General features: G+C 38.1%; 1 long non-coding RNA gene across 2 annotated transcripts in view; it reads left to right on the top strand.

Moving 5' to 3' along the window:
• LOC139828096 (uncharacterized) overlaps positions 1-14765 on the top strand; it is a 74464-nt gene extending 59699 nt beyond the window's left edge. For both annotated transcript variants that reach the window (XR_011739322.1, XR_011739323.1), the window contains exons 4-5: positions 10175-10260; positions 12296-14765. This is a non-coding gene — a long non-coding RNA (uncharacterized lncRNA). The remainder of the gene's footprint in view (positions 1-10174; positions 10261-12295) is intronic.
• The last annotated feature ends 12848 nt before the right edge of the window (positions 14766-27613 follow it).

The following is a 27613-nucleotide window of genomic DNA, read 5'->3' as shown; positions in this document are numbered from 1 at the left end:
TTTTTTAGGAAGCTTGAGAATGTAATTCTCTTCTGCTTTAATTATACTACACCTCACTGTCCTTTATTCCAGATGGTTTACGAGTTGAGCATATATATTTGCACATTTTTCATTAGTCCATTTCTGCTTCCATCCCAAGTTAAAAAGATTTTTTTTCTTAAAGAATAGGAACAAAGTAATTTCCCAGCCTCTTCTGAGATTTCTAGAGGACAAGATTGACCATAAGAAAGCAAATTCTTGGATCTTTTTCTGTTTGTCAGTTATTTTATCTACGAATTATCATGTCACAAAAAAAAAGGAAAGTAAAAGTGTCTTTAATTCTGTTTATACATGACAGACTTTTTAATGTAAAAAGAATGCTTAAAAAGGTGAAAACATTTGACACTAACTCATCAGTGATGCAAATTTTCTTTTTTTTTTTTTCCTTAGCTGGATTTTCACTTAAATTCTATGGTCTTAAATTCAATTTAAGGCCTCAGAAGAATTTGACATGGTACATGGATCAGACAGACATGAGATGAATTGATTTATAGCAGAAGCTAAAGAGAGCATTTATGAGATGAGAAGGGAGGGAGATGATGGGCTTTGGAATGTGTTCCACCAAAAAAATACTTGCTGTTGAAACTCATGTCTTGAAATGGTGTGCGACAGTAAAAAAAAAAAAAATCATTTATAAAATAAAAGATTGCATAGTTGTGGTTGGATGATGATAATCAGCCTATAGAACAAATGATACACCATGGCTCTGAAAAAAATAATATATGCTTCCCAATACTAGGATATTTTTTGTTGAATAGTTACTCCTAAACCTTGTAAAAGTAAGACTGGTTGCAATAAATAAGTGTGTGAAAGCTTATGCTTATCTCTACATGTTTCTAGCTGTTTCTGTTTAGATATAATACTGAATTTAGTATTTTACAGTACACTTTTAAACTAAAAGGGCAATAGATTAAAGACATCACCAGGACAGGTTTATAAGTATTTGTCCTCTAGCAAGTTTTACACAATAGTGAACATAAAATACATAGCTTGATTCTATCTCTATAAGTATCTTTAAACAATGAGTTGTTATGTTGCAACAATATCAGATCATTCTGCCTTTTTCATAGCTGTTAAATTTCAGGCAGCATATAGGAGATGGAAACAAACAAACATGCCTGAGTCTCAAAAAGACATCAGGAAAAAATAAAGGCATGTTCTGGCTGGAGAAATGGCTGAGTTCTGCAGGGCTAGGAGTGGGCATAGAAAGCTGCATCTGGGCCTGTGAATGCCAAAACCAACATCTACTTCTGTATTCCTGAAGAGGAGTCATGATGACTTTCAGCGCAAAGTGTTTGTAGACATTTCACTACTCTTAGTCCTGTCAAAGCAGTGCCTCTGGGACCATGAGGATGACTAAGGCATTGCTTGTGGCTGAGATGTATAGACCTTCCTTTCTATGTACTTATATAACTGTCACCTACCTGAGGTACTGATTTATCTGAAAGGGGTTAGATTTTGCATAAAATGTGCCAACACACAGATTAGAATGAGTACAACAGTGTTTTGAAATTAATATTCGCCCATTTTTGCAACTCTGTTTTCAGTTTTAGGCTATTACTTTATTAATATTTTAGAAATGCATTTTTAAAACTTTTTTTACATAAATGTCATTGAGAAGTAACGCATGGTTTTGGTTTTCTTCCCCCCTCTCCAATCACACCCTTGGACTGGAAGGAATTAGACATTTTTCACGTTATTGCTGAAAATATTTTATAAATTCCTTCATTTAAATGTTCATAGTTAGCAATGTTTCCTCATAAAACAAATGCTTTGTATTCCCTGAAGGTTAATTTATCCATAAATATACATGTTCCCCGAGCCTAATGTGCATAAAGTTCTCTCTGCGCTAAGATACTACATGGTTATAAATAAGTATGTCTTAATAAGAAATGTATTTTCTAATTCTAAAAATTGTTTGTAATCTTGAATTTCAAAACTCTATATGACTTTATAGACATAAGCCCTACAGATAAAAATTATTACCTTTGTTTTTTTCGTTTCATCTTTCTTCAAAAGACTCTTACGATTTAAAAAAGGCCCTCCGATTTTTGTATAAATGGGAGAAAACACTGTCACACAGGCACACATATGTGCATGTATACACATATGCACTTTGGTTTTTCATGAACTGTCCTTAAGAATTTGATTTGTTGAAGCCCTTAAGGTTTGTCTTAAAAGTGCATTCACCGCATTCCAAGGACCAAAAGATCTGGAGTCTGTATTTTGTTTTTCGCTCACACTTTTTTAATTGATTCAGGGTCAAGTGGTCATCTCTAGCTTTCCTGTTCTTCATCAGCAGTTTAGGCTTAAACAGAGCAATTAAAAATATGTATCTTTTTCTTAATTCAGCTTGACGTAAGAATGCTTATCGTGTTTATATATTATAGTTACATTAAAAGTATATAAAAGAATGAGAAGAATCCAGTTAATTATTTATTAGCATAACTGAACCTTTTGGCTTTGAATACTACATTGTTTTAGAAAAATATGTAATCTGTTACTTGCAGACTAGGCATGTTATTACATTATTTGTCAATATTTTAGTATTAAATAATTATTTGGAACACTTGGTCAGATTTACTAGGTTATTATTCAAAGTCCTCAGTAGATATTCTTTTTCTTATTCTTTGATACTAGGACATACATGAAGAATTTACTGACAGTTGTTCATTATGCCTTCAGATGGGGTCCTGTACTACTCAAGTTTTGCTCTCTCCATTTGTGATACCATCAGAAAGTCCTGACTGATTTAGAAACTGATTGTATATCTGTTCCCAGTTACATTCCATTATCCAAAATGCATTCACAGTAAAAAGGCATTCTCCAAAACTACCCGTGTCACCTTGATATTTGCAGGTATTATTTAACAGTGATTATACATTTCCAGTTTTACTGTAGAACAAATTGATTGTCGTCTTTCATGACATGTAGCTGGTAATGAAGGTGCATTTGTAACACAGCCTAAGTAGGCAGATTGAATATTTGAAGCAATAAATCTCATTTTGATCTCTGTAAGAAGGATACTGTCAACTCTTTTTCCTCTCCTCCTTCTCTTCATCTGTCAATGGGTATTTATAAATGCAATTATTTTAAAGAGAGTTTAAATTAGGAAACACAATAGAAATTTAAAAAAAAAAAAAAAAGAGATGATAGATGACAGTGGCATCAGAACTGGAAAATACAGCAAATCTATTATTATTGTAATAACATTGTGAAAGCTACCATGTAATTAATATTTTGGACGGTTCTGGTTTTGCTTTATCTTATGAAATTATCCCAGTTGAGTCTATTATATGATTTTCTACTAGAATTTGGAAAATAATCAAACCAGTCTTTTATCTTTGCTTGTGGTGCTAGGTTGCTAAAGTTTGCACAATTGATTTTCCTCTGCATATATGGTGATGTGTGGTCTAACCATTACGGGGGATGCTGAAGGAAGAGCCAGTACCACAGATCAGGGATATATAGTAAAGAAACCAGTGATATTGACAAGCAGCTCTAATATGGCTGTATGGTCAGTAGACTCATTCACTGACATTGGCCTTTAGCAGCAAAGACAAAATCACAGTAAACATGTTCTGTGAACGAAAATACTAATTGGCATGATGGGTTGAATTATCCTCTTGTTTTCCTGGTGTAAAACTCAACTAGAGCATTGAAAATGTCCTTCAATGTGGACAGTTTGTGCAAAGAGTGGTTGACAGATAATGCTGCTGAGGCTAAAAATGAATTGCCAGTTTCTTATGTATGTCTGGTTGATCGTTCTTCATCTAAGTAAATCAAACACTGTTAAATGTTTTTGCATCATTCTGTAACAGGCTTTAAGATATTTTTTTTTTATCATGGAATCGCAGAATCACAGAATTTTAGGGATTGGAAGGGACCTCAAAAAATCATCTAGTCCAATCTCTCTGCTGGAGCAGGAACGCCTACGTGAGGTCGCACAGGAACATGTCCAGGAGGGTTTTGAATGTCTCCAGAGTAGGAGACTCCACAACCTCCCTGGGCAGCCTGTTCCAGTGCTCTGTCACCCTCACTGAGAAGTTTCTTCTCAAATTTAAGTGGAACCTCTTGTGTTCAAATTTGAACCCATTAACCCTTGTCCTATCATTGGTTGTCACCGAGAAGAGCCTGGTTCCATCCTCGTGACACTCACCCTTTATATATCTGTAAACATTAATGAGGTCACCCCTCGGTCTCCTCTTCTCCAAGCTCAAGAGACCCAGCTCCCGCAGCCTTTCCTCATAAGGGAGATGCTCCACTCCCTTCACCATCTTTGTTGCCCTGCGCTGGACTCTTTTCAGCAGTTTCCTGTCCTTCTTGAACTGAGAGTCCCAGAACTGGACACAATATTCCAGATGTGGTCTCACCAGGGCAGAGTAGAGGGAAAGGAGAACCTCTCTCGACCTACTAACCACTCCGCTTCTAATCCACCCCAGGATGCCTTTGGCCTTCTTGATCACAAGGGTGCAGTGCTGACTCATGGTCATCCTGCTGTCCACCAGGATCCCAGGTCCCTTTCCCCTACACTGCTCTCTAACAGGTTGTTCCCCAACTTATACTGGAACCTGCGGTTGTTCCTACCCAGATGTAAGACTCTACACTTTCCCTTGTTATATTTCATTAAATTTTTCCCTGGCCAACTCTCCAGCCTGTCCAGGTCTCGCTGGATGGGGGCATAGCCTTCTAACATATCAGTCACTCCTCCCAGCTTCATGTCATCAGCAAACTTGCTTATAGTACACTCTATTCCCTTGTCCAAATCATTGATGAATATATTGAATAATATTGACCCCAGTACTGACCCTTGAGGCACTCCACTAGATACAGGCCTCCAACTGGACTCTGCCCCATTGACCATGACTCTCTGGCTTCTTCCCTTCTGCCAGTTCGCAGTCCACCTCACTACCCGATCATCGAGACCACATTCCCTTTTTTTAGCTGTGAGGATGCTGTGGGAGAATGTGTCAAATGCCTTACTCAAGTCAAGGTAGACCACGTCCACCGCTCTGCGATCATCCATCCATCCTGTTATGTCCCCATAAAAGTCAATAATGTTGGTCAAGCACGACTTCCCTTTGGTGAAGCCATGTTGACTGCCCCTAATGACCCTCTTATCCCTGATATGCCTTGAGATGGCACCAAGGATATGTTGTCCCATCAGTTTCCCAGGGATGGAGGTGAGGCTGACCAGTCTATAGTTACCCAGGTCCTCCTTCTTGCCCTTTTTGAAGACTGGAGTGACATTTGCTTTCCTCCAGTCCTCAGGCACCTCTCCTGTTTCCCAAGACTTGGCAAAGATGATGGAGAGCGGTCCAGCAATGACCTCAGCCAGCTCCCTCAGCACCCGTGGGTGCATCCTATCCGGACCCATGGATTTATGGATGTCCAGATTGTCTAACTGTTCCCTAACCTAGTCCTCATCAACCGAGGCAAACTCCTCCATTGTCCTGCCTTCCTCTGGGGCCTCAGTGGTATGGGGCTCCTCAGGACAACCTCTGGCAGAGTAGACAGAGACACAGAAGGCATTCATTAACTCTGCCTTCTCTGTATCTTCTTCCACCACTTATGATCACTTTTCTCTTCAAATTTACACTCGTTCAGATTAAGCCCTGAGAAGTAAGAATGAGTAGGGGATAGTACAGTGTGGTCTTTCCTGTCCTCATCACAAAGCATTGTGGAAGGCCTCTCAGTATTCAGGGACTGGTATTAAAATAACGTCTTTCCTTGAATCCTGTCTCAGGAGGTAACTGCTTTGCTGTTTTTAAACTGTTATTGTACATCAAGATAAATCTAACGTCATTGAACTCTTTAAATTTTATATTCAGTAAACACTGGCTATATTAGTGAAACTTGTGAATTTAGATTGATTTCTGAGGTTCGATTATCTCATCAAGTAAAGTCACAGAAATAAATACTAGAAATATCTTGGAGGAATATTCACGTAAATATTTTCAGTCATGAAGGATGAAAAAACCCTACGTGTTTAGCAAGATTTTAATTTTCTTCTTTAGGAGTATTCAGTATCTGGAGACTGAAGAAGGAAAGCTGGATTCATACGGCCAACTACAGCTTTTTGAGGAGACTCAATAATATCATATGTATATTCATAAGGAAAAATATTAATTTAGTTCATCAGGAGGAGGGTAATCATCTCAGTATGCACATTTTTGCAAAATCTTTTCCAGTCACAAAGTAACTCCATCTATCTTTAGCTCAGATAGCATAAATCCACTGAGCTTACAGATATTGATTTGTATAACATTTGATGAAAAAAATAAATCTGCAATATGCAGTTAAAAAAAAAAGACTATAATTATCCACACATGTTCGACCAAGGAAGATGTCAGGTCACTAAGAGTAATTCTGGTAAGATATATCACAAGTTAGTGCTACTTCTGATTGCTGTAGTATTTTATTTACAAAATCTGCAGACTCTCAATGTAGTTTGTTATGAAAATGTCTAAAACCAGGAAAGACACTAATTATTTTTTTTTTTAAACCCACTGTACTTCAGATTTGAAGGATTACATTTCTGAGAATATTTAGAAAATTTAAAATCTAAATGCAATTTTGAAAAAAGTCTTCTAAGTATATAAAGAAACATTTTTGTATGATTCAGTACAGTCTCACTTGAGCTAGTTATTGGTACTTAAAGTAGCTTAACTATGCTAAAAAGAAACTAAGAATAAGTGATCTACTCAAACTTTTTCTTTCTTGTGTGGATTTCATAGAAGTGCACATTTTGTAAGTTATAATGAATAGATTTTCATGATGACATAGGTGTTTTACTACAACAAATCTTGGAAAAAAATATTATCGATAACTTAGAAAAAGAGTAACCTTAAGCAACACAGTTATTCTGGTGCCATTCATTTCGCTGGTCAATTTAAACGGATAATTCAGGTCCAGCCTATTAGGCATGGCATTGACAATCTGTAAAGACGTCGAGAGCCATTTTTCCTTTCCCTTTTTCCATGCAAACCTTTCATAAGAACATGAAAATTGTATTAATATTACAAAAAAATCTTATTTCATCTCCAGTGTTTGCAATCACAGTTGTTACTTACTCCAATTTTATTGGCTAGTGCACAAAAATGTAATTAGTTCTTGCAGAGCATACTGATTATATTTGTTAACTTTGGTCATATGAGCAGGAATGTAACCTTCAAAACAATACTGCTTTTACGCTTATAATCAAGATGTACTTCTGTGCCTGCAATGTGGACCACAATGGAGATAATCTGGTAATTCTGAGGGTACTGAACCCTTTAAAATAGTGCAAATTTTGTTCAGTAAATTGTATTCATTATTTATTCACATAGCTGTTTTCTGTTCCTGAACAATAAAGAAAAAGGCACAAACACTCTTAAAAATATTCCTGTGTCTTGGAACATGAACTCTAAAAGTTGTACAGATTTTTTGTGATGACTTAAATATTTATGAGGAGCAACTAGTTAAGAATGTATAACGCAATAAAATAAGTGTGGTTGCCAAAAACGAGGGCAGATAAAGAAAAAACATATTTCATCTAAATCACTTTCAAGGCTTTTTAAACTATCTGTCAAATATGACTGGTATCATTTGACTGATATAAAGTAGCATTGATTTCCAGGATCTGAGAAACCTTTTAGGCCCTGAACAAAGACTTTAGTCCCTTTTTTAAGTAAGTTTTTTTTTTTTTTTTTTTCTTTTGGATTATCCTTTACAGAAGGTTTTATTAAGTCATTCATTTCATTATCACAAAATAATGGCTGTAGTTAAACAGTACATTCACAGAAGATGAGAAGAAACTGTCTCATCAGAAATAATTTTACTTATAGAGATAAGGTCAAAATCCATGCAATCTGTACTATGAATATATTGATGTCAGTAGACGTTCAGTTACTTGCAGACTAAATGAATGCATTTGATAGAGTTTGTGTCAATGGAATAAACAGTAGCTCTTTGCAGAAAGGGAAATCTAAGTAAACTAACAGAATTAGGTCCATAGACCTACTAATGGCTTGTAAAATGTATGATGAAAAGGATCTCAAAAGATCAGCTTGTCCAAAGACTTCTTCATAAGCAGACTCCAACATTCAGGACTCTAAAGATATCCTGAACGGATGTTTACAACATGAAGTAACAATTCTTTTATTTAATCCATAATGGATCACATAATTTTCTGCTCTAGTAGTTAATATTCAGTAGACTAGCAAATACACAGGTACTAAGCTCTAGATCACTAACGTTTGTGGGCTGTTTTGTGGGAAACATTTGAGTTTTGTCTGTTTCAATTTGAAACCATGTGGGAGGAGAAGCAAGTTGAAGCATACTGGTGCAAGCATTCCTTCACAAGGAAAGTCATGAACACATCTTGTTTGTTACCTTACAGTACTTAGGAGTTTATGAAAAAATATACACAAAAATATAACATGCTTGAAGAGGTAGGGGATTTAATCTATAAATCTGGCTAAATTTAATTTTACTCCTTCTAGAAGATAACAGTAACTTGAAGGTCACATGTCACTCTCATGACCTGTTAAATCAATAGGAGTCTTTATGTTTACGTCATTGTATTTTGAATGGGGCACCAGTTCACAAGTAACCTCTTATGCTGCTTCTTGTGTTGATGTACACAAACTCTTAAATGTTGCTGTGAAGTATCACCTTCTGTACATGAATTCTGTTATAGTAAACCCATCATTTATGGTAGGTCCTAAAGGCAATGTCTGAAGTGCCTTCTAATGCATGTGAGACAAAAAGCTCTGCAGATCAAAATTCTGCAAAATTCTGCAGATCTCTGCAGAATTTGAGAAGAGACTCAGTGCTCCAGAAGGAAAACTGACCACTGCACTAGAAATCAGCAGACACTGGGTTAAATACAGCTAATGTTACTATGTGAAACATCAATGAACGACATTTCACAGCAGTTGGTATGCCCAGATGCCCCCAGAGTCCATCCTGTTCCTCCTCCATTCTCTGCTGAACTTTGAACAGTAAGACACTGCTAAAAGGCAGCTAGCCCATATGCTTTTGAGCCACTTTGCAGTAAAAAAGAACAACACATGAGCTGGACTTTTGTCAAATCCTTTCTGGAAATCTGAACTTGTGGTGTCCATTGAATCCCGTTTTTGTCTCTTATGGTAGTCTTGTCTTCAAAGAAACGTAACCAGATGGTGAAACCCACCTTTTCTTTCTTAGAGGCCATCAGTCTTTGCTCACGCTGTGTATTTCTAAGTGTTTTTCCTGTTTTGATCTCTGAGAAAGACTTTGTAAGACACTTCCTGCAAGTGAAGTTTAATGAGATTCTCAGGTCATGTTCCAACTCTTTTATTAATCCATGGCTTCGTGATAACTGCCTGAACCTACTGAGCTTCAACTAAGACATCTTGAAAAAGCAATACATGCAGAAGCTTCCCTACAACTCTGGTCACACACCTCAGCTCACCATGAGTAAATAATAGTGACTTCCATTTATAAGAGCACCTTTTAACCCCTAAGATCCAAAAGGTTTTATAAGATATTGTCCTGTTTCTGCAGTCATCTACTTCAATAGATAGAGGACAAAGTTCTTCTTACACAATAGAAATTCAAACATTGTGGAAATCATAGGTGGGCTAAAATTTTTCTGGTATGAAGTATAATAAAACAACCGGTTAGGAAGAAATTTATGTTGTCATTATTTTAGAAAATTCAGATGCAATTTGTTCAGCAAGTTGAATGTTATCACTCAAACTATGGTTTGGCTGAAATACAGAAGTCAAGATTCCAACATTTAAACTGAAGCCCAGTAGTTTTTGAATGAGCATGTGTTTTAAATTTAGTCTTTGAATCTATTCTCTATTTCTTATGTTTCACAAGTGCACAGTAAATATAGACTTGGTCTGTTCTCTACTACTATATTACCTACTACCTCTAAGAGCAATTACATATTTTTGGGAAATCTCCTGTTCATCCAGGCCAAACCCGTTTTAGCCTTTAAGAGTGCAAAACAATGCTGAAATTTATGCTTGATCATGCTGTACACATTCATAAAGCATAAGAACAATAATAGCAGTGAAATTTTCTAAAAATTTACTCCTTAGTCCTTTTGGAAGGAAGAGTCTTTCAGAGCCTCATTTTTATTAAAGTCTTTGTTTCTCTTCAGTCAGAAAACAGTAATTCTCCATGTGGACTTAAGGCAAAATCAGAATTGTAACTGATTGTTGAGGAATATGAATCCATTTACTTCAGGTAATATAAAGAAGTGTATATTCTATGTCTATGTTTTATTGTATGCCATAACAATGTAATCTTTTACAGATACACTAGAGAAAATTCTGAAATAAAGCTAAGTTATTGTTGCTGACACATTGCAACTGAACATTCTGTTGTGAGATAGGAAGCACCCAATAGACTTCACCTACTGATAAAACTAGATTAACTATTTGCAAAGAATAATATGACAGTGATAGCCCTCTACTGTCTTTGTAATCTATCAATAAATTGAACACAGTATTGTTAATTTGCTGTAACTAGTAACCTTCTTTTCTAGAAGTGTTTGAGTATTAACCTTGTCATGAAAAATGTGATTTTTGCTATTGATTAGGTCACTTTGGCTACATGATATTGCTTGTGTGCTATGAATTAACAAATGAGATTATTTGATGAAAATGCAACTAACAACGACACAGAATAAAAGCTGCTTACTCATGCACAGATGTCCTTGTTTGCAGGCAAATACAGGAGATCAGAATAGCAGCATGAAGAAAAAACTTGCATTATTTCCCAGAATTATTATTTGCACAGTATAACTGTAACAGATGGATAACAGCTACTCAGGTGAAAGTTGTAAAAAGATTTACTGAATGACAAGTCAAATTTCAGCTACTACAGCATGGGAATGAGAGGGTTGATATTTAGCTAACTGGCCTAAATCAGGAACTCTACTTAAGTTCATGTCTCAGCTATAGAAACTTTCCATATTTTGGAATTTAGTTCCATTGAGTCAACAATCCTTGATTTTTTATCTGTGAATAAAACAGAATCAGTAATGTATCTTTCTTCTAATCATTGCCTTTCTTGTCTAAATTCTGTGAGACAAAGGCATTGTGATATGTGAAGCATATCATGTTCAATACAGTGTTGATCTTGGTGGAAGAATTTGTATGCAGTAATGAAAACGAATGCTTTTTATAAATCTTCTAGAGAAATCATATGCACTTTGCTCTATTAATGTGTCTGTTTTTAACTGAAGAGTTGATTTTATTTATTTTTATTAACTGAAAACTACAGAGTTTTAGATAATTTCAGTTCAGAGATTATAACCTGAGGATGAAGAATGTGTACAATTTACTTCAATAATTAAAAAAAAAAAAAAAAAGAAAAAACCAAACAAACAAACAAACCTTTCCATTAATACTTTTGTCACCATTGTCTTGTATTAGAACAAAAAGGGAGGAAGGAGTTGAGAGTAAAGAAACTCTGAACTATGCAGTATGTAGAATTGCTTTTTGGTTTTCACTTAGCAAAAATTTGTGACTTACTGTTTCTTTGTGCATCCAGGTCTGGGCGGGTACATGAAAAAAATATATAAAAAAGCCTAATTTTGATATGTTCTTGAGGGATGAATAGCATTTTACTGAGAGATTGTTTAATTTTGCTAGAGAATTATGTCTAAGATTGTATTCTTTCTCTGCTTAAAATAACCAAGATAATGAAATTATTCAGAAAGTAAATTCCAGAGGGAATAGATTTTAAATTTATGTGTCACTTTATGCAGCTGTAAAAAAGCACGTTTTTTTTTTAGTAGACAGTAGCTATTGCTGATACATCATGTACAATGCCTTACTTCCATTATCGATCAACTCTTGTTTCTTCAAAAGAAGGTACTTAGCTAATTGTGTTTGCGACATATACAGAAAAGTATTCCTTGTCTTGCAGTGATAAGTTTGTATCCTGAATTTATCTCTCTTTATGTCTCTCTCCAAGTATTTTTACCTCCTATATTTTTATATTTGCATAGCATTGAAAACTGCAAATATGTGGTAGAAAACTATAACATTATATAACTTTCCAAAAATAAACTATTTAGACATAGGAAAGAAAAATGTAAAACGATACCCTGCTTTTCAACATTAGTTTTGAAACAGACATGCTTATGTTTATGGAGACTTTCTCCTTGATCACATCTTCCCTAATTATGCTTCCTTGAAAGGCTAGTAAAACTGCTACAGCTAAATTATTCCCTAACAGTATCTGATCGGGTATTTCCATTTAAATATGTTAGTAAGACACCTGGATGAAGAGACTGAGTACACCCCGAGCAAGTTTGCTGATGATTCCAAACTGGGAGGAAGGATTGATACACCAGAAGACTGTGCTACCATTCAGCAAGACTTGAACAGACTGGAGGACTGGGCAGAGAAGAACCTAATGAAGTTCAGCAAGGGTAAATGTTGAACTGCACCTGGGGAGGAATAATCCCAGGCACCAGTACAGGTTAGGGGTGGACCTGTTGGAAAGCAGCATTGCGGAGAAGGCCTTGGGAGTTCTAGTTGACAGCACGTTGACTATGAGAAGGCCAACAGTATCCTGGGGTGCATTAGGAAAAATGTGACCAGCAGACTGAGAGAGGTTATCTTTCCCCTCTGCTCTGCCCTGTTGAGACTGCATCTGAAGTACTGTGTTCAGTTCTGGGCTTCCCAGTTTAAGAAGTACAAGGAATTCCTGCAGGGGGTCCAGCAGAGAGATACAAAGATGATTAGGGATCCGGAGCATCTTTCTTATGAGGAGAGACTGAGAGAGCTGGGTCTGTCCAGTCTGGAGAAGAGAAGGCTGAGAAGGGATCTTATCAATGCTGACAAATATCTTAAGGGTGGATGTCAAGAGGATGGGACCAGACCCTTTTCAGTGATGCCCTATGATAGGATGAGGGGCAACTGGCATGGACGGAAGCATAGGAGATACCATCTGAATATGAGGAGAAATTTCTTTACTTTGAGGGTGACAGAGTACTGGAACAGGCTACCCAGAGAGGCTGAGAAGTCTCCTTCTCTGGAGAAGTTCAAAACCCACCTGGATGCATTCTTGTGCGATCTACTCTAGATGAAACTGCTTTAGCAGGTTGGTTGAACTAGATGATCTCCAGAGATCCCTTCCAACACCAACCCCAACCCCATCCCTTCTGTGATTCTGTAAATATTAACAGGCAAATTTGTTACACTTGTAGTTGACCGTCAAGTAAATTGACACCAGCCATAAGCACAGTCATCTAAAAGTCTGGTTGCCTGTTTTTTGTTTTCTTCTTAATCACCTTCATCAGTTCCCAGATTGCTCATATAATAAATGTTTGGTTTAATTCTGTTCATAATAACAAAATAGTGGGTAGGAGGTTGTGGAGAGTTTCTGGCTGTGTGCTGTGAACAAGCCAGAGCTTGATGCGACTGTGTTACATGGAAGGATTTCCCTGAGACACCAAAGACAGAAGGAAAGTAAACAGAAGCTGGTCTGCCCTCGACCCAGGTTGCATGAGGGGCGTCGCCGCTGCGCATGAACAGTCTGTGAACAGTGCCCTGCAGCTAATCACCATAGTAGGGGGGGATGAGTGACTGCAAGTGTAACCAATTGTAGCCTGCACTTGCTGCATGGCCTTTTGGTATAGAGTATATAAGGCTTGGAAGAACGTGGTCTCGGAGACATTGATATTCAGTGTTGTTAAGAGTTCATTAAAGAGTATGGATGATAAATTCATATTGAATTAGACTCTCTACTCTCGCCCGGCCCGCCCATGCGATCAAACAGCTTATGCCGGCGTCTGCATTCATCAAATTAATTATTACTACAGGAGGTATCTCTAATCTTTTCTGTCCTGATTCAGATAAGAATGGCCATAGGGGATCAGGTTGCCTTCCCCAGCAATATGTCATATATAGCTGTAAGAGGTTCCGATAGAATAACAAGAAAGCGGAAAGCATGTATTAATACCCTCTAATAATAGTCTTCTGACCTCCAAATATTTTTACCTCAAGACATACTTCAGGAAATTTTAACATATATAGTAACCCCAGTTCAGTTCTGTCCACTGTCCCATGTGTCAAAACTTTCAGCAGCTAAAATTTTACTAAGAATGAAGCAAAATACAAATAAACAAACCAAAAAGACTCATATCCAACTATTAGTTTGTTTACAACAAAACAAGTTCTTCACAACAAAAAATATGCTACCTTACATGGATAGTCAAAAAAGTAGTTTCTGTAATTATGATCTAAGGTATGACACAAGACCCAGTTATATTAATTTCTCAGTAGCTCTTAAATCAATATGCCATTATCAGTCAGTGGTCCCAAGATTTATATCAGGATGTCTGGAAATAATATACAGAGAAAAAGAAACTTCCAGCTCATGTAGAAACAGTTTTTTTATTTGAGAGAAGTGACAGGAGTCTTGGCCTCAGAAAACTGATGTTGTCAAGAACTGCCCTTGTGGAGAACTGAGCTGTCAGATTGTTTTCTCTTTGACTCTATTATTACATAATTGTATTACTGTGTCTCTTACCTATTTTCAGTTTCATTGAAATCCCTTCTTAGAAGATGAGTTTTCCATGAAACAGAGTTAACAGAATCGAAGAATCACAGAATCACAGAATCACAGAATATTAGGGATTGGAAGGGACCTCAAAAGATCATCAAGTGCAATCCCTCTGCTGGAGCAGGAACACCTAGGTGTTACACAGGAAGGCATCCAGGAGGGTTCTGAATGTATCCAGAGCAGGAGACTCCACAATCTCCCTGGGCAGCCTGTTCCAGTGTTCTGTCACCCTCACTCTGAAGAAGTTTCCTCTCATATTTAAATGGAACATTTTGTGTTCCGGTGTGTACACATACGCAGGCACATCGCAAGAAGAGCCAGAGGCCACAGATGCATTTGCAAAGAGCAAGTTTTATTTTAGTTACCTCTCTGCTGGGGGATCTCCGAAGCCACACCTAAGCTCCCAGGCAGAGGTGACACAAGCGGGGACGCAGGCGCTGGTCAGTTCAGCCCTGCTGGAAGATCACTGGGCCTGCTGAGCTTGACTGTATTTCAAGGCTTCAGGCAGACACAGCCTCCCGCTCTTTCTCACAACAAAGCAGGAATCTCAGACGTAGTGATAAGGTGCCCATAGTTCCTCCCAGGCCTGTGTTATCTAACACAGAGGTTCTACTCATCAAGCACACAAGGTCAGTAAGACAATTAGTATGATGTGTGTGCTTTTTCTACAGACAGGTGCAAGTCACTTGAGCGTATTTACATTTAACTAACCTCCTCGCCAAATCTTCCGCTATATCCCCATACATCCAGTTTGTACCCATTGCCCCTTGTCCTGTCATTGGTTGTCACTGAGAAGAGCCTGTTTCCATCCTCGTGATGCTCACGAGTTCCTGCATCAAGGTCTCTTTTGCAGTTACACACATTCATTACTGTATTCAAAGTACTGTAACATATCAGGAACATGACTATCACTTATTCCTTTATTATGCCACCTTAACGTGTATATTTCACATTAAGGTTAGCACACTACTTCATGCTTTGCTCTGTCTTGATTGACATTCAGCATACTAAAGTACCTCAGTTCTTAAATATCTTTAATTGATTATAACCTTGAGACACCTTCTGCTAAATGGTTGTGTTCTAATTTTCAGAAGCAAACATTTCAATAATCAAAGGAACCTTCTGTTTACGCACTTTTCATTTGGCAGTATCACCAAACTGATTTTAAATTAGTCTGGGAGTTTTAAAATTTATAGGCTTATAAATGCTATTATCTAGTTTCATGTTTGAAGTTGCAAATCCTGATTATGAATACACTAAGCTTTTTTTAAGTTTATTCAGATTTCTGTGTCATCTGATTGGTTTCTATTCCAAGACCTAACCTGGAGAAAACCCATTTTAGTACAATTTTGAGAAAGATTTAATTATGACAGTCAGATCCAGCTAGAAACCAGTTATAAGAACCATAAATCACCTTTGTCAGGATGACGAGGTGATGAAGAGGCTATAAGACATTATAGAGTGGTGTGTTTTCTAAAAGACTCTATCTACATCAACCACCTATTCCCAAGATTCAGCATAGATTTTAGGGGACACTCAAAACTATTTCTGAGATACAGTTGGAGAAGTTCTACGAAGCACCTGCCATAGTAATCAGAAAGATGTTGGCTTTTACTTATTTGTTAGGGCACAAATCTTGCCAGTGAATTCTGACCAGAATTTGAACGATTCTTGAATACAATTGAATAACCTTCTCATTCTAATTATAATTCACAATCCTATGACAAATAAGAGTTTTTGCTGCTCTGGGAGTAGCTTCTGTCAGTCTGTTGGAGAATGACTTAAAAATAAGGGACAGTTGTACAAGCAGAAGCCTGTTCTGAAGGCTTTAGCATAAGTAGCAAGACTACGCCACAGTGGGAACCACTGACTGTTTCAGTAAAATCAGCAAGGTCACTGATACCTTGGCAGAGTTTCACAAACAGCTTTCAGCAGCACAAGAATGTAGAATAAGCATAGCTAGCAGCTGCAAGTAGGAGGACCATGCAGATGTGACTGTTAGAGCTTAAGCCAATTAGTAGGTGACAGGTATGCATAATTATCGTGAACTGTATAAGTATATGCTATTCGGGCTAATAAATCGAACTATGCTTTATCACTCATATTGAGTCGACCTGCGTGTTCCTCCGCCGCTCACATCAGTCCAGAAGTTACATTTTGATTACAGGAATCATAGCTAAAACCTACATAAAACATGAAAAGTGTTAGCTGTGGTGAATTCCCAGTTTCTCACAGAAAAACATTCTACTGGAAAGAAGTTCCCAGCATCAACTTGAGGTCAGATGAACACAGGATTGATTTCCCGCCCCCCACTTCTTTTTAGTGCATTGATAGAAGCTGGTAAGAAGTTGACATCTTCAGTCTCTCAACTAAAAATAGAGCTGCAAAGAGAAAACTGATTCTCCACAGTCTTCCCTTTTAAGCATCAATAATATGTTAATTAAAAAGAAGATGACATAGAGAAACTTAACATAATTTGTGAATCTAGTAACACTTAAATTTGCCCTGTTCATTCAGCTTGTTCATTCTCGAGAAATCAGACAAATTTGAATTCCAGATTAATAGGACTGAGTGACCAATGGCAACTTTCTTACTTAGGAAGTGTGAGTGGTATTATCACATTAACCTTTAACTCTGCTATATAGGCTGAAAGCTTAATTTTCAGTTCAGGTAACCTTGTACACTTGCTGTAACAGGTTTAGTCTGATTAGGGAGTAGTTTACATATGTTAGAAAGTTCACTTTCACTATAACTCATGAAGCTCGAGATCAGAGAAGTTCATCCAGTATGTTGTGAAGATCCTTGTTTAATTTAATCTAGCAATTGTCACATTCTTTACAAACCATGAACAAAGCCTCCATCTTGTAAAACAAATCTCAGCTCAGTGATCCTTACTGGTCTATGTGCAATCCTGGAATGTATTTTCACTTTTTAACAAAAGTTACAGGGTTTGTTAGTTTACTTAGAATATTTTGCAAAGCACTTATAGAACCTTTATAAACAGATCTTGAAGGGTGTTTTACTGATTTATTTAACCTTTATGAGCATATAGTTAAAATGAAACACGAAATATTTCAACATAGCATGGTACAATGTCATTCAGGCATAACCAAATCAGTTCTAAATCAAGCTGTCGTCTAAGGCACAATGTAAAAATGTTACTGTCATCATGTGTGATCTGTTGACATATAGAGACAGATTAAATGGTTTCCTTGAAGTCACATGATCCCTGCCTAAGCAACACAGAACTAATTCATTGCTTATTATGGTAAGAACAGTCAGTTCTTAACTCAAAATGCATGTTTTAAAGATCTCAAAAATATATTATAGGATGAATCAAAACCATTTCATCTATTTCATTCATCTATGTTGATAAAAGTAAAGCTTTCTTATCACAACTTATGCTTGAAAATGCAAAAGGTTGGACTGGGGCATGGATGTTTAATAATGTGTTTCCATTCTTCTCTGCCCAAACCCAAATAAATCTCAAAGTGATTTACAAAGTTGTGTATTCTTTTTTTCTTTTTTCTGAAAGTGAAAGTATCTGAGGCTTAAAAACAGTGAAATGACCTGCAGAAGTTCAAAGAGCTTATGACCTTGCTAGTCAGTCATGAAATAAGAATAGAAATGAAGATCACTGGCACCTATAAACGGCCATTAGGCTATGCCTTGCAGCAAGGCTTGGAGTAGAATAAAACCATTCTTCATACGCCTTTAAAGCATGCATTTCAAAGGCCATTTTAATATGGAATCAGTTCATACAGAATTACCAGTAGAGAGAGAAAACAAAACTATTAGTTCATGTATTCTGCCCTTGAGCAAACATGGCATTTTTAAATTTTTCAGCATTTTGTCAAGAATGACACTAATTGTTGATCTCAAATAGCAAATAATCAGGGCTAAGATACCATGTTTGTGATGTAAATGCATCACACAAATACAGAGACTTTTTGATACTACAGTTTGTAAAGAAGTAAGATTAATTTGGTGACCTCCTTTATCGATCATAAGATACTATCCTCTCTGGTGGCAGTTAATAGTTGGCAGATGGACTGGAATACTTCACAATAGATATTGGAAGTTGCTATCAGCTTTGCTGAATTCTATCTTACTGTTCACAGACGACACTTCCTGTAAGGTCTCCAGAGCCTGGCTTTTATTCCTTGCTGTTGAAAACCACAACAAAAAGGAAATAAGTAAATAATAATATTCTGACCTGTGGTTGGAGAAATAATGACTTCTTCCTTCTGAGCACCTCTGAATGAATTTGCATCTTCAGGGATTTCCAAGGTCAGTTTTTCTACTTTCCCCTCAGGTTAGGAGGAAGGAAAGCTCAGATTTAAGCACAGTAATTTGAAGTGTTAGTTAGGGAGCACTGTAGTGACCTTGTAATCCCTGTTTCTCCCACATTGTGTGTTGAGATAATCACAAACAAACCCTATAGTATAACAAAGGGTAGGGTGACAAAATGGAGGAAAAAAATCTCCCAGTATACTCATCACTAATCAGAAGCATGACTCACATTTGCTTAAGGACATATACCAGTTATAACATCAGCCTTCAACAGTGAAGGTCGGGAAGCTGGCCATGTGATACTGCAACAGCTAGTGTACCTTCCCTGCCTGTTTGACAAGGTCTCCTTGAGATGTTGATAAGAAGACAGCAACTCTTTCCTTCTTCAGATTTATTTCTGTGAGACTGAACTGAGACATTTTATTCCTAAATGTCCTCATGGTTCTGAATCCTGGTGAGAGAATACTTCTCTCAGACTATCAGATAGAGGACTGCAGATGCTGACCCCTCTAGGGCCATTGAAGTCATGTGACTGAAATGACCACCTGTTCTTGATTAACTACACTTTTGCAATACTTTCTCATGAAGCTTGCTGAACAATGCTCACATTTCTAAGACATAAATTCACAGAAGAGAACATACAAATAAAGTAGAAACAACTCTCAAATTAAGCATGGAAAGACTGAAGAGTAGGAATATAGTTACTGCTGCAGTTCCTCAAAGGGGACGTAAAATCTCAGATTAATAAAATAATAGGACTAGAAGCTTCTGGACTATCCATCCAAACTAGTCTCATCTTAAAGGCTTATGAAGCAGCTTCTGAATCACTTAAGTCTATACCAGTTTATTAAATTAAACCACAGTTGGCAGCATTTTATGGTTACTCAATAATCTGTGAATGGCCAAGGCAGGACCTACTTCACAAGCCATTCAGATACCTCCTTGTGTCGACCACAGACTCCAGAAAATAAACAAGTAGCTCAGGCTGGTAGCTACTTCTGCTGTCCCACTCAATTTTACCTGGGTTCATGTTGTCAAACACTAAATACTTCTGAAGTGCTCTCTACACAACTCTTCTTACAGCCCATCCAAAATATCGTTCTCAACATTTGCTAGTAATTCACATAAATATGTCCCTGGTTAGTATGCTGCCTATGTCTGTAGCTTTTCTATCAGTTAATTATATAGAATCCCAGAATCATACAAATGTTTTGGTTGGAAAAGATCTTTAAGATCCTCAACGCCAACCATTAACGTAGCACTGCCAAATCCAGCTCTAAACCATGTCTATAAGAACATCATGTATACATCTTTTAAATACTTCCAGGGGATGCTGACTCAACCACTTCCCTGGGCAGCCTATTCCAGTGCCTGACAACCCTATCCATGAAAAAGTTCTTCCTGATATTCAATCTAAACCTTCCCTGGTGCATATTAAGCCCATTTCCTCTCATTCTATCACTTGCTAATTGGGAGAAGAGACAAACACTCTCCATGCTACAACCTCCTTTCAGGTAGTTGTAGACAACAATAAGGTCTCCCCTCAGTCTCCTTTTCTCCAGGTTAGACAACCCCAGTTCCCCCAGCAGATTCTCATAAGACTTCCTCTCTAGACCCTGCACCAGTTTTGTTGCCCTTCTCTGAACATGTTCCAGCACCTCAACATCTTATTTGCAATAAGGGCCCGAAAACTAAACACAGTATTTGAGGTGTGGCCTTACCAGTGCCGAATACAGAGGGATGATCAGTTCCCTAGTCCTGCTGACCCCACTATTTCTTATATGAGCCTGGATGCTATTGGTCTTCATGGTCACCTGAGCACACTGGTGGTTCACAGTCAGCAAACGGTCAGTCAATACTCCCAGGTACTTTTTGACCAGGCAGCTTTCCAGCCACTCTTCCCCAATCCTGTAGTGTTGCATGTAGTAGTTGTGATCCAAGTGCAGGACCCAGCACTTGGCCTTGTTGAACCTCATACAACTGGCCTCAGCCCATCACTCCAGCCTGTACAGATCCCTTTGTAGAGCCTTCCTACCCTCCAGCAGATCAACGTTCTCACCCCATTTGGTGTTGTCTGCAAACTTACTGAGGGTGCACTTGATCCCCTCATCCATATCATTGATACAGAGATTAAATAAAACTGGCCCATATATTGAGCCTTGGGGAACACTACTTTTGACTGGCCACCAACTGAATTTGAATTCATACACCACAACTCTTTGGACCCAGCCATCCAGCTAGTTTTTTACCAGCGAAGAGTGTGCCCATCCAAACCATGAACTGCTATTTTTTTCCAGGAGAATTCTGTTGGATACAGTGTCAAAGATTTCACTAAAGTCTAGGCAGTCAAAAGCCACAATACTTCCCTCATCCACTAAGTGACTCATCTTGTCATAGAAGATCAAATTGGTCAAGCAGGACCTACCTTTAATACTACATGCTGATGTGGTGATTACCTGCTTGTCCTATATGTGTCGTGTGATGGCACTCAAGATGACCTGCTCCATAACCTTTCTCAGCCCTCCTTTTGTTATTTATGTATTTAGATCAACATTTTTTGTTGTCTTTTACAGCAGTAGCTAGATTAAGCTCTAGTTGGTTTTGATCCTTCTAATTTTCTCCTTGCATAACTTTCTGTCAACCTTGTAATTCTCCTGAGTTTCCTGTCCCTTTTTACAATCATCATACATTCTCCTTTTGTTCCTGAGTTCCAACCAAAACTCTCTGTTCAGCCAGTCTGTTCTTCTTCCTCACTGGCTTATCTTTCAGCTCCTACTCCTTTAAAACTTCCTATTGAAGAATGTCCAGCCTTCCTGGACTCCTCTGCCCTTCAGGTCTGCCCCCTGATAAACTCTGTCAACCAACCTCCTAAACAAGTCAAAGTATGCCCTCCAGAAGTCAAAGACGGTAGTTCTGCTGTCCCCCCTTCTTACTTCTCCAAGAATCTAGAACCTAATCATTTTATGATCACTACACCCAAGATCACCTCTGACTATCACATTGCCTATGAGTCTTTCTCTGTTTGCAAAGAACAGGTCCAGTGGGGGATCTTCCCCAGCTGGCTCACTGACCAGCTATGTCAAAAAGCTGTTTTCCACACAGTTCAGGAGCCTCCTAGTCTGTTTCTCCTATGCTGTGCTGTATTTCCAGCAGATATATGGTAAGTTGAAGTCCCCAGTGAGAAAAGGGCTAGTGATCGTGCGACTTCTCTCAGTTGCTTACAGAATATTTCATCTGCTGCTTCTTCCTGGTTGGGTGGTCTGTAACAGATTTCCATCAAGATATCTGCCCTGTTGACCTTCCCCCTGATTCTTACCCATAAACACTTGACCTTATTGTCACCATCATTAAACTCTAAACAATTAAAACACTCCCTACTATACAGGGCTATCCCACCTCCTCTTCTTCCTTGCCTTTTCCTTCTGAAGAGTTGATAACCATCCACTGCAGCACTCCAGTTGTGGGAGTCATGCCACCATGTTTCTGTGATGACAACTGTATCATAGTTGTCCTGATGCACAATGGCTTCCAGCTCCTCCTGTTTTTTGCTCCTGCTGCATGCATTAGGAGTGCCACCTTTCTGGTCAGAGAAGCCCTAATAGGAATTAGGACTATTATGACCATTCTCAGGTGCTTCCCTGACTTCTAATTCATCATTGATAACCCTAGTGTTTTTGCTGCTGCAGAGCTCTCCAACTCCTCTGTCCACTGAGGCAGCAGAACCACGGACCTCACCAGCACCCTGTCCCCCAAATATTGACGTGCTGCCCCCAGGCTTATCTCTGGAGAGCCTGGTTTTCTCTCCTTCCCCCTTCAAAACTAGTTTAAGGCTCTTTCAATGAGCCCATCTAAATCCTGTGTAAGAATCCTTTTCCCCCTTTGAGACAGGTGCGCCCCCTTTGTCACCAGCAAGCCTGGTGTCATGTAAACCAACCAATGATCAGAAAACCTAAATTCTGCCAGTCTTGCAGCCAGGTATTGATCTCTCATGATTCCCTGCAATTTTGGGGACAGAGGAGAATGCTACTTGTTCTCCTGATCCCTTAACCAGTCATTCCTAGACTCTGAAGTCCCTCTTGACTGCCCTTGGACTTCCTGTTCCAACTTCATTTCTGTCTACCTGAAAAATCAATAACAGATAATATCTGAGGGCCTTAACCAGGGCAGAAAGTCTTCTCTTCACATCTTTAACCCAGGCCCCAAGGAGGTGGCAGATTTCCCTAAGAAGTGCATCTGTATTGTGCCTTCTGTTCCCTTCAGAAGGGAGTCTCCTATGACAATGAAAACTTTCTTCTATAAGGATTTGAACAATTTTCCTCATTCTTGTTGTTCAGTTGCACCTGAAGAGCCTCATATCTGTTGTGCAGGGAACCTGGGATGCTGGCCCAGTCACACCAGAGACTCATCTGCTGTGCTAGGCAGGAACATTCTGCAGTTGCCTCTTATCCCTCAAGTCACCGTGTTCAGCCATGTGAAGAGAGGCTAGGGAGTCCCTCATATCATGTGCCCTCTCTACCCACTGGGCCTGGTTAACTTTCTTGTGGATATGTTCTGCTTTTGTCAAAGATTTCACCTTCATATAGAGTTTAATGGTCAACTGTAATTCGCTCTAGCAGCACTGAAAATTAGTGCCTTGTATTTACATTAACTCCTAGCTATTTTAACATCATCTACTCTCAGTGTTTAACAACAGTAGGTAAGGACTTTGATTCAGTGAGATTTTCACAGGTTCTGGAGATCTGGCTTTTCACTTGGTTCTGCATTTTTCCATTTTTCAGGGTTTATAAAATTTTGACTAATTTGTTCTGGATTTATTGCTTCAAACATAGATGTAAACTACATTTCTAGCTACCTATCAAGCAGAAGCAATTGTCTTCTCAAAGTCTGGAAGTAACTGAGCTTTCTAATAAAAAAAAAAGTGTAGACTCTTGAGAAAATTTCAATTTTACCACATTAGTGTATAGTTGAACGGAACAGAATGAAAATGGTGATGCATCACTGGTGATATATCGCAAAATATGGTTTATTCAATTATTTTGACAACTGAACTACAGTTTTACCTGCTTATGATAATGCCTTCATAATAAAACAATAAATATTTTATAGTGTATTTTATGACAATAACCAAGTGTTATAAATTTTGTAATTGTTATATTCATAACAGCTGGTCACGCCCACGTATTTGTATTTCAATCTAATCTCAAGTCACCAAAGTCAGGAGCATAAGTATGAACTATCCTCAGCTGAATTCCCTCAATGTGTCACAATTAGGGATAAAACTTGCACAGAATAATTTTCTCCTGGTCCTCTGGATGAAATCACAAAGATCAATGACCCCCACCATTCACATTTTTATTTGCTGATAACATAGCAACTCACCAGTTACTTGTTTGACTAGTAGCTCTATTTCTCTTATTCTAAAAGAAACAAATGACTCTCCCAATTATTTTCTAAGCTGCTGATTTGGATCCAATATCACTGGGTAACCAACAGCCAAGAAAACACTGTGAGTTGATACTGTCAATGTCATTAGTTAGTGACAAAAGACACTATGGAAAAGTTCTACGTATACGGTGCAAAGTTCTGGCTGTAGCTTTTAAACTCTGTATTAAAACAAACAAACAAACACAAGAACAACAAAAAACACCACAACAACATAATTCATATGTGAAACTTCCAATTTTTCATAACAAAATGTGGGTAACTGCAGAGTTATGCTTACACCTCATTCAGACAGACCAGAGAAAGTGAGTCCATCTGGTTCTCCTCTATAGTCTATTCATTCTCCCCAGCTTCCCTAGCATTCTGAAGTGAGAGATTTATTTTTTCCTTCTACTGACATATGCTGGTTTGACTGAAAATGAGTTAATTTTCTTCATGCAGTTAGAAACTTTTCTTTTTTTATAGCTAGCATGGTCATTATTTGGACATAGTTTGAGATCAAGAGATAGCACTCCAGGACAGAGTTAATGTTTTTAATTGCTCTGGTCTGAGAGCCAAGGATGTTCTGAGCACTCAGCCCACAGGTGTGAGGCATTGAGGAAGGGGGTCATAGACAGGGCAGACCTTGACTGATACCCAGACTGATCAACAAGAGTATTCCATAACATTAAAATTATGTTTCATATTTAAGGAGAGTCGGGATCTTCCGGTTGCTCTCTTGATCGTTCTAGCTATCTCTCTCATGTGTTCTTCTTTGCTTTTTTTGTTGGAGCTGGGGGAGTTTGGTTGGGACATCTAGTTCGGCTTTTTGCCATTTTGCAGTTGCCTCTGAGACTTTCTGCCTTTTTTCCTTTTTTCTCTCTTCAGGATCAGCTGTTTGGGACCAGGATGTTTCTTCCTGGGACTGACTGTTCAATATGGACAGAGTTCATGAGGAATTGCCTTGAATATCTTTTATTTCCGTTTTTAATATATGTTTACTGTTGGTGTATTAGTATTTTGTTATTTTATTAAACTGTCCAATCCAAGTTTCCCCTTCCCTTTCAATTCGCTCCCCTATTTTGGGGAGGTGGGGAAGGGAGTGAGTAAGCAGCTATTGTGGTTGTGTTGCTAGCTCGGGTTAAACCACAACATGACACTAGCAAGAATATTTCTGATTTAATTGGAGGTAGACCTGCACTACTGCCAAGGGATAAATTTGGATTATTCTTTCAGTAATCTAGATACATTTAGGATTTAAAGGAAGTAATCCAGAACATAAATCTACTCAAAGCTAGATCACAACAGTAAACGGCGGTATCAGGGAAAAGTCTGTTCTTTTAGAATCAGAGCAGCGGGCTCTTTGGAGCACAAAAGGTCTAAGGTGAAAAATGTGACAGCAACAACAGATCTGGTCACATGTTGAGCAATGCTTTGAATTGTGACCTACATTTGTTTTAACTCTATTCAGTCATTGCTTTCTGGCCCTTTTATTTTCTAGTAGAAAAGAGTCAGACAACCTTGTGTGCTTTTATAAGCATGCAGTCAGATGTTTTTTTGTTGGAAGACCTCGGATGAAAGACATAATGGCTGCTAATTTGTGTGGAGCTAAAAGCTTCTGCTGACAGGAATCTGCCTAATACTGTAGGTATCTAGAATAGTGCTTCAACACTCCTGACAGCCATTATTGGCAATAGTGACTGAAGAAAATGTGACAAATAATAGCTTCCTAGAGATTGCATACAGCTGAAAAATAGGTAGTTGGTAGCATTATTGTGTGTCTGCCATATGTAGTAAAGTTTATGAGGAAAGCAGCTGTAAATATGTTCTGTAGTCAACAGTGCTCCAAGTAACCTGTAGTTCTAAGAGAGCAGTATCAGGGACAAGTTTGAGAGAACCTGGATCTATTCCTAGCTATCCTAAACATCTCACATCATCATTATCACTTCTCACTCATGTTTACTTTTTATCTGGATTGGGAGCTTTTAAAGAAATAACTGGCTATCATTTGCTAGTATTGGGGACGGTAGAGTAGCCTCTTGATCTTTTTTGGGTACTTTTGGCAACTACTGTCAGATAAGTAATAAATAACTATCTTTACGCAAAGCACATGTATATATGTGTAGATGCATCTTTTGCACTAGGAACTCCCAGCCCTCCCAGCTAGGGATATTGCACAGGGAAATTAAATAACCTGGAGGGTGGTTTGAACATAACCTTTGTGAGTGGGAGTGAGAATACTGTGTGCAGATTTGGCAGTCACAGCCTTGATATTGTAACTACTTGCTTTTTAAGTGGGTAAACAAGAAAGGAAAAGTACTGTACAAAATTTTTTTAAAAACTTTTTATTTTTTTAATGTTTAAGGACACAAAATATGTTTGTTTTTTTTTTCTCAATATTTTTCTATATTTGTTTGAGAGCATGAAAAGTACCATGAGCTGATTGTACCATCCTTCACTTTACAGTTGCTACATTCTTTGCTGCTGGAGAATAAATAATGCAACATAATCTGAAAGAGCCAGTGCCAAGCAGAGTCAGTCAAAAAGTCTTTTTGACATAGTGACCCATAAGGCCATCTCAGAGAGAGCATAGTGGAACATGTTCCTTTCAGTATCCATTTTCTTGTGTGTTCTTTATTTTTTCTTAAGCATACAGAGTTCAGATCTCACCTTTTGGGAGCCCAAGTTATTTTCCAAACTGTCCATAACACATGTAGTTTTCAAAAATAACTATGTCTTCCTTTAATGCTAGTTATGAAATGAAGATTTGGCTTTTCAAATGTCCAATTATCAATTGCCTCCATTCACCCTCTACATGAAAGTCAGTGTCTGGAGGAAAAACATTTGGCTTGCTGCCACAATTTCCTGTCTGTCATAAAAAGTAAAGATTGAAGTTAGAGAAAAAAAACCCTACAAGACTGCTTCTCTTATACTTCTTTCACTGTTTCCATAATCTTGTTATTAACCCTTTTCCAGGAACAGATCATAGAATCATGGAATCATAGAATGTCCAGAGTTTGAAGAGACCCACAAGGATCATTGTACCCAGAAGGGTACAAATCATGTCCCTGGATAGGACAACCCCACAGTTCACCCATGTGTCTGAAGGTGTTGTCCAATCACTTCTTGAATACCGCCAGGCTTAGGACTGTGAACATCCCCCTAGGGAACCTGTTCCAGTGCTCCACCATGCTCTGGGTGAAGAACCATTTTCTAACGTCCAACCTAAATCTCTCCTGGCACATCTTCCTGCCATTCACTCAGGTCTTATCATCAGTCATCAGAGAAAAGAGATCAGTGCCTG

This window comes from Patagioenas fasciata, chromosome 5 (genome assembly GCF_037038585.1).
Source record: "Patagioenas fasciata isolate bPatFas1 chromosome 5, bPatFas1.hap1, whole genome shotgun sequence".
Lineage (NCBI taxonomy): Eukaryota > Metazoa > Chordata > Aves > Columbiformes > Columbidae > Patagioenas > Patagioenas fasciata.
The sequence above is the reverse complement of the archived record's forward strand: the minus strand, read 5'-3'. Positions and strand labels throughout refer to the sequence as shown.